The sequence below is a fragment of the Mustela erminea genome, chromosome 4 (assembly GCF_009829155.1).
Source record: "Mustela erminea isolate mMusErm1 chromosome 4, mMusErm1.Pri, whole genome shotgun sequence".
NCBI classification, from domain to species: Eukaryota; Metazoa; Chordata; class Mammalia; order Carnivora; family Mustelidae; genus Mustela; species Mustela erminea.
Window position 1 is genome coordinate 88,440,429 of NC_045617.1, and position 7,897 is coordinate 88,448,325.

The following is a 7,897-nucleotide window of genomic DNA, read 5'->3' on the forward strand; positions in this document are numbered from 1 at the left end:
CAGGCCCTCACTCCATAAAAACTGACTGAGCTCCTGCTGGATCCCAGACTCTCTTCTGGACACTGGGGATACAGCATCACACAAAACAGATCCAGCCTCTGGGCTCAGGGTGCTGGCACTGCCGGGTTCCATTCATCTGTTGCCTGACGTGCTCAGTGGCCAAGCCCACCTTGCCACCTCCCTGCAGGGCCCAAGACCCTGTCACAGCCTCTTCTCACCTCCCATCATGACTTCTCCAGCTTCCAAGGAAGGATCCACCCCAAGAGCTCAGGGGTGAGCCCCCAAGGTGGCCCAGCTATCTGCTGCCCTCAAGGCCCAGGACCTCCTAGAAGATAATGGAGACACTCCTCCATCTATCAGTGACAAGCCCCCCAACCCCGGCCAACATCTCCAGTCTGGGTCAGGAAGGAGAAGGTCTCAGCTGCCTTCTGTGTGTGTTTAATCATTTTTATTAGTAGTTAAGAAACACAATTCAACAGTGATGCCATACTTGCCCACCACGGGGGAGGAAAGTCAAGTCACATGGTGGGTCTTTCTCCGGCCTCACTTCAGCAGAGCCAAGGACCACTTTGGACAGCTCCCCACTAACCCAGCAATGGCACTCTGTCCCCAAGTACTTTCACAGGAGCTTTAGACCCCACTCTGTGTTCTGATGCCTCCTGGGGATAGTGCGGTCCTTTGGTGTCTACCTCATCTCACCTTGATCAAGCAACAAGTATTTCCTGAGCACCTGTCCCAGAGGGTGGTGCTGAGACCACAAGGCTGGTCAGTTTAACGGGAGGTGCAGGCAGAGAGCCAAGGTGGGGAAGGCAGCTGAGTATATGATTATACCAGGGATTAGCAGTCACCAAGCGGTGTCACAGTGGTCTCCACCCCTTGGGACCTGGCTTCAGAAAGAAGACAGGCCTCAGAGGCCCAAAGCAACCAGAGACCCAGGAGACAGAAAGGTCTTGCCTGGGAAACTGCAAAGCAGTGAGTTCTCAAACCATGGTCTGGGGACCAGCGGCATTTGTATCACCTGAGAACTCACCCAAAATACAAATTCCAGGACCTACTGGAATTTCTAGGCCTACTGATTCTGGACCTACTCAGTCAGGAACCCTGGGGGTAAGGCCTAGCAATCTGTGTTTTAACAACTATTCCAGATGATTCTGATACCCACTCCAATCTGAGAGTCGCTGCCCTGGAAAAGGGGCATCAGAATCATTTGGGGAATTTTTAACATGGGATCCTCCTTCAAGATTCAGATGTACTAGTAATTTTTTTTTTTTTTTTTTGGCTTAAGTAAGCTCTCCACCCAGTGTAGGGCTTGAACTCATGACCCAGAGATCAAGCATGGCATGCTCTACCAAGTGAACCAGACAGGCATGTTCCAGTATTTTTAAGAGCACCCCAGGTGATCATAATATCCACCAAAGCTACAGTCATGGACCCATGGACCCATCTCCTGGTCTCCCTGGAAGGTGTGCCCTGATGGACAGAGGATTTTGTTAGAGGGAGAAGCACAGGGGGTGGGCTGGAGAAGGGACCAGCATGAACAAGGGACTGGGAGGAGGAAATATGGACCATGGGTTTCTGGAAAACCTGCCGGAATTTTGGATTAATCCCCACGGCATCACATGGTGGAGGTATTAGACCTCCTCTCTCCTTCTCCCCATGCCCACACCTCGGAGCTGGGAAAGAAAACCAGCAATGGCTCTGCCTCATGCCCCTGCCCCTCTGAAGCATCCGCTGGGGGGCGAGCCATGGGTCAGGAGTGGGCAGTAAGTGTCTAGGCCAGATGCTACCCAGGGAATCCGCAGGGGTGGGGCAGGGCAGAGCAGGGGGCCGGAGAGGTGCCTCAAGCACTGCAGTCCATTCGATTTTGTTAACCATAGGGACTGGGCTGGGTATGGTCACCGGGGAACGAAGGGGGGCTGCGGCCACCAAAGCTACAAAGCCCCATGTAAGGCATTGCTTTCGAGGGTGTCAGATGTGCAGGGGAGTCCACCCACAGGTCTTTTTCTCTTCAGTAGAGCGTTCTGTACCTCTATTTCCTCACTTGGGAATGAGAAATAGAAAAATAAAGGAGTTGTAAGAGTCCGTTAACGATTAATAACATCTTTGAGCACGATGCTATTCTAGGTCTCATTTGAGCTATTCTAAGTCTCATACCTGCAGCACGTGTCAAAATACTCAGCCCAGATAGGGTGCCTGGGGGACTTGGTCAGTTAAGCATCTGACTCTTTTTTTTTTTTTTTTAAGATTTTTATTTATTTATTTGACAGAGAGAGATCACAAGTAGACAGAGAGGCAGGCAGAGAGAGAGAGGGAAGCAGGCTCCCCGCCGAGCAGAGAGCCCGATGCGGGACTCGATCCCAGGACCCTGAGATCATGACCTGAGCTGAAGGCAGCAGCTTAACCCACTGAGCCACCCAGGCGCCCCAAGCATCTGACTCTTGATTTTGGCTCCTGGTCCTAGGATTGAGCCCTGAGTTGGGCTCCATGCTCAGCTCCGAGTCTGCTTGGAATTCTCTCTCTCCCTCTCCCTCTCCACCTTCCCCTGCTGGAGTTCTCTCTCTTTCTCTCTAAAATAAATGAATAAAATCTTAAAAAAAACAACACTCAGCCCTCCCTGCAGCACTAGTAAGCAGGTGCTAGCATAACACTTGCTTTCCAGTGCAAATGGAGGCACAGTGGGGTAAAGCAGCTGGCCCAGGGGTCACACAGCTAGGGTATGTCAGAGGTGGGATTCCAAGCCAAGCAGCCTGGCCCTGGAGCTCCTATTCTCAACAATCTCCTGGCGACATGGCACTTAACTCAGGGCTCAGTTCGCGCTGGCTCTGATGATGTCCCAAGAGAAACTGGCTGGTTGTACCACCCAGGCCAGCCTTAAGCTCATGCTCTAGAGAGTGGACTTCAGCAGTGTCCCCCTCCCCCGGAAGCACACACGCCTCCCTCTGGGGAGCCTCTCCTGTCTGGCTGCCTTTGCCAGAGAGCCACAGAAGGTTCACATTAGAGGGGAAACCGCACCACCCCCCTCCCCAGGCTAGGTGATAGGTTCCCAGCAATGGAGACGGAGGCTGAGAGCAGTGGGACCTGCACGCCCATACCGGCTGGCCGGGAGGGGACTCCTGTGTTCTCGTGACTGGTGGCTGTTCATTCTCACTCAATAGCTGCCACAGCCTTTCCCCACATCTAGTAAACAAGTGCCTAGCGAGGGCTGCACGCAAGTTAATGTGTGAGGTTTCCAAGGAGACCCGGGAAGCCTTGTCTGAACTCCTCTCCTCCCCAGGGCCAGTCAGGAGAGTCCTCACCAGAGGTCCTTTGGTCACCTGTGTCAGCAGAGTTCAGAGGAACAGCCAGGAGACAGGTGTGGCCCTGGGGCAGAGGCCTCAGCCAGTTTACACCCTGCTCAGAGCAGGAGACCCTGCCTGGGGCAAAGAAGGTTCCCAGACCCATACCTGCCCACCTTTTAAGAGAGAACTCCTGAGAAACCCAAAGTGGTCTGCTTGAGAGACTGAGAACATGGATTCTGGAGGAAGCTGGACCTCGGTTAGAGTCCCTACCTCTTCCATGCTGTGTGACTTCAGGCAACTTGCTTAACTTCTCTGAATCTGGATAATGAAAATAATCATTCCTACCTCACTCTAAAGAGTAAATACACAGGACGCCTGGGTGGCTCAGTCGGTTGGGCATCTGCCTTTGGCTCAGGTCATGATCCCAAGGTCCTGGGATCAAGTCCCACATTGGGCTCCTTGTTTGGCAGGGAGCCTGCTGTTCCCCCTGCTTGTGCGTGCAGGCGCTCGCTCTCTCTCTGACAAATAAGTAAATAAAATCTTTAAGGAAAAAAAAGTAAAGACATAATAAATGCAACTATTATTTATAGCTAAATTTTCTTAGAATGTTGTTCTATTATAGCATAAAGAAACTAGATGAATATTCCATCAACATATTGTGTGGTTATACTCCCACAGACACACACACGGACGATTCATCTGTACACATGTACCTAGATACCCATCATCTCATCACCATACACACACACACACACTCCTCTCAATTACACACGCCCCACAGTGAAATATGGAGCAACATTACAGACTCACCAGTACCAGACACTGCTCTACCCTGAACCTTCACAATAGCCTGGAAGGAGGGAACCTTTTCCTCCCTCTTTTTTCAGAGGACAATAGACACGTTACCTACTTATCCACTTGCAGCATCGTGGGGGGTTGACACTTCTGGCAGTTCTGGAAATCCTGACCTCCCTCCCTCAGCATCAGAGGAGGTCTGCCCAATTTCCACAGTCATCTCCAGGGCAGCCCCAAGCTGGGCCCCAAGTGCTGACAGCCCTCCATCCCTAGGACAAAGGCCCAACCTGGCTCTCATGCCAGCTGCGGTTGGGGAAACCCCTGCTATGGGCAGAAACCAAGTTGACTTTGAAAAGGAAGAGACAGAAGCCAGGGGGTGGTTGGGCCACTCCCTGTGGGGGCAGGTGCTAAGTAACTCTATAAAACCCCAGCTAATGATACAATTACAGCCATAAACAAAGCCCCAAGAGGGATGAAGGCCAGAAGCCAGACCCCCAAAGGACAGCCAGCTCTGAAGGGTGGGAGGCCCCTCCTACCTACTTTCAAGCCTTGAGGCTCAAAGGGGGCTGACTGGCCATGGGGGTGGGCTGTAGGTAGGCCCATCATCCCAGGCCCTGGCCCACCCCCTGCCCACCTCTGACTGTGAGTCACCCAACTCTCAGACCTCAGCAGCCCAGCTGGTTCTCCATGGATTTGGTGCTCACTCGAGGGGGGGAGGGGTCCCCTGCCCCATGCCCTGCACCACCTCCACCGGACCGGAACAGGATTCCCATTCGTCCGCACCTACTAGAGCTGAGTTGTAAGCAGTATCAGCTCCCTTCCAGAGAAGCAGACAGAGCACAGAGTCACACAAACAGCCTCTCATTTATGCTTTCTAGTGAACTAGCATCGGGTGGTGGGGGACAGGCAGAAAGAAGAGGGCCAAGTGAATTGCTCATTTTGCTATAGCTGGGGAAACTGAGGCATGGTACTAGCATACCAGCAAACTACCACGCAGGGCTCTCCCCTTCTTCCGCGTCTAAGACCAGCCTTTATTGCTGGCATCTCTCCCCTAGACTGTTATCCGCCTGAGGACAGGGCCTGGAGGCTCTCCACCAGGCTGGGCACACAGAGGGCCTCCGAGCAAACAGGCTAAAGAGCGGGGAACTACATTCCGATCTGAGCCAACCCCTTCTGGCCGCCCAAGAGGAAACCAGAGCCACCTTCCTCCCCCACCAATTGCCAGGTCCTGGGCCAGTGGAATCTTAGACTGGGCGGGTGCAGGGGTCTGAGCCCACATCTGAGAAGTATCACTAAGGGCCTGCACGGGCCTTGCCCTTTCTCAGCTGGACTAAGACTCCCTCACTCAGGGTGGGGGCTGTGCGGTAATTCACGGACACTTCCTGGGGGCGTAATGCCAAAGGAGGCACTGTGCTCAAATCCAGACCAGAAACAGAGCCGAACCGTCCCCGGAACAGAGAGGCGAGAGAATCCCGGCTGGAGTGGACTGGCGTGGAAAGGACTCCGCAGTGAGCGGCCACGAGGGAACGGGGAGGGCGAGCTGGGGACACTAAGGGCGCGCGTGCAGAGGAGCCCCGCCCCGGGAGCCCTCCCTCCTTCCCCGCGGGCGCGGGGCTGGGGCGCGCCAGGCTGCTGCGGCGCGAACCTGCTCGCGCAAACCGGAGCAGCTCCGGGCAGCGGTGCGTGAAGCCAGAACCCCGGGCCGGGAAGGGGCCGAGGGGCGGGGACAAAGCTGGCAACAACCCTCTCTCTTCGAGGAGGGAAGTGCACGCGCTATGCCCCTGTGGCCGACCAGGGTTTGAGGAGGTGGGGAGGAGACCCCGCGCGGATTTCGAGGGCGGGACGTCAAGGGGTTGGGCGGTACGAACTCCTGGAATAAGGGGAAGGGGGCGTGTTTTCCGGGATTCTGGACCAAGAAGGTGGGGGTACTTAGGGGCCGGCAGATGGCTGGGAGCTCCGGGGAGCAGAAAGAGGGACGCGCGAAGCGTGAGCTCTGGGGTTGGGGTTCCCAGAGGTCGCGGAGTTAATGCAAAGGGGAGAAGAGCTTAGGATACCAGGGGACGCGCCGCTTCTTAAGACACCGAGGGGGAGGAAGAGACGGGAAGGGAGGGAGGGATGGTACTTCCACCCGCCCCGCTCCAGCAGCCCAGCCCCGGGGGCGTGGCGCCGTCCCGGCCCTCCCACTCCCCGGGACCATCCAGGTTGGGCCTGGCCGGGGCGAACTCGGCCCCCGCACGCCTCCCGGGCCTCCGGCGCCCTCCCCCGTACCACCCGCCCCAGCCGCCTCCGGTGGAGAAGGAGTAGGCGCAAGGCCCACACGTCCCTCAAACTTGTTGCAAGTTCACTCCCACGCCTCCCGCCCCTTCGACTCCCAGCTCCCGAGTCGGGAAGGCCCATGCCCGCCCCGGCCCCTCCCGCCTGGTTACATAAGGTCGCGGAGAAGCCGCCCCCGGCCCGGGCCTGCAGTGAGGGGCCGGAGGGGCTCCCGGGCTCCGCAGGCAGCTCCGCTCCGGCCATGTGCGGAGAGTCCCGGACTAGACGGACCGCAGAGCTGGTGTTGGCGCGGCACACACACTCTCTGTCCCCTCTTCAGCCGGCACCCCCATCCACCCACCTGTCTCCCGCACCCACAATGGGGGCGGGGGAGCCTGGGTCCGAGGTTCCGGGCCCTCCGTGCACCCCTTGCCCCCCGGTCCCGCTCACCTAGCTCTGAAGGTCAATCCGTCCGCCGCCTGTGCCCCGCGGCTCTGGCAACTTGTCCCAAGTTCAGGTGTCCGGCCCGCGAGCTGCGCCTGCCGCCCCCTCCCGGACTCCTCCGGCTCCGCGCCACCAGGGAGGCCCGCCCCGTCCGCCCTTCCAGCTGCCGTCGGCGCCGCCGCCGCCGCTCCCTAGGTCCAGCCCGCGGCCGCCGCCTCTGCTGTCACCGAGCCCCGCGCCCGGCGCCGGGGCTCCCCCTGTCAATCCGCACCCACTTCCCGCCGCGCCCGGCAGAGGGCAGCACACGCCCCCGCGGTCCGCCCCGCCCCGCCCCGCCCCTCGCGGGTCTACCGCGGCGCCCGCGGGGAAATGTAGTCCCTCCCGTCGGCTCCGCCAGGAACGCCGGGGTTTGTAGTCCCACTCTGTGAGCCCTGGCTTGTGTACGTGGCCATGGCTTTTTGACTTGGAACTTAAGTTCCACTTCATTTCTGCCTCTTCTGCAAGTTTTTTTTTTTTTTTCTTCTTACTCAGAGATGTCACGAACTACAGCTCACTATGATACACCCCGTGGTTTCTCTGACCCCAAGGAGAGGTGTGCAGCATGCTGTCTTTACTAGAGTCTAGGAAAGATGTAGTAGGGTCCCAGATGGTGGGCTGTTGCTATAGAAACCACTACGTGGCAAACCTCAGTTTCCCTCGTGTTTTGGAATGGAGTGCCGGACTTAGATCTTGTCTTTCACCCCTGACCCTGAACATAAGGAGCAAAGTTGGGGTCAGACTAGTGAAGGATGGGGTGAAAGAAATGTGTACAAGGAGCCTACAACCCTCCCATTATGGTTTTCCAGTAATACCCCTCCTCAAGCTTCATCAGTCCTAGCTTCCCCCCCCCCGCCCCCCCGCAGAAGATTCTAGGTGAAAATGTGATCAGTTTCACTCAGCCCAGACCTTTTGAAGTCCTTCTGGAAATAGATTCTGGGAGCATCACCCCCTTCCAGAAGTAGCCATGACTGTCACACGTGTACATGGGCATCTAGCATTTCTCAGAAGCTCCCAGTACAAGCTTGATCACAGGTGAGGAGAAGAAGGCCTGGGTAGTGGGAGGATGGGAGCCCTCATCACAGTGCTAG

General features: G+C 56.8%; 1 protein-coding gene across 2 annotated transcripts in view; it reads right to left on the bottom strand.

The window, feature by feature from the left end:
• The window catches only part of TFEB (transcription factor EB), a 52,223-nt gene extending 45,263 nt beyond the window's left edge, over positions 1-6,960 (bottom strand). Inside the window, exon 1 of one of the 2 annotated variants that reach the window (XM_032339917.1) lies at positions 6,777-6,960. The gene's annotated coding sequence lies outside the window, so the exon portion shown is untranslated. Of the gene's footprint in view, positions 1-4,184; positions 4,417-6,776 lie in introns of those variants that run through there. The other variant, XM_032339916.1, reaches the window with a different exon arrangement.
• Between the last annotated feature and the right edge of the window lie 937 nt (positions 6,961-7,897).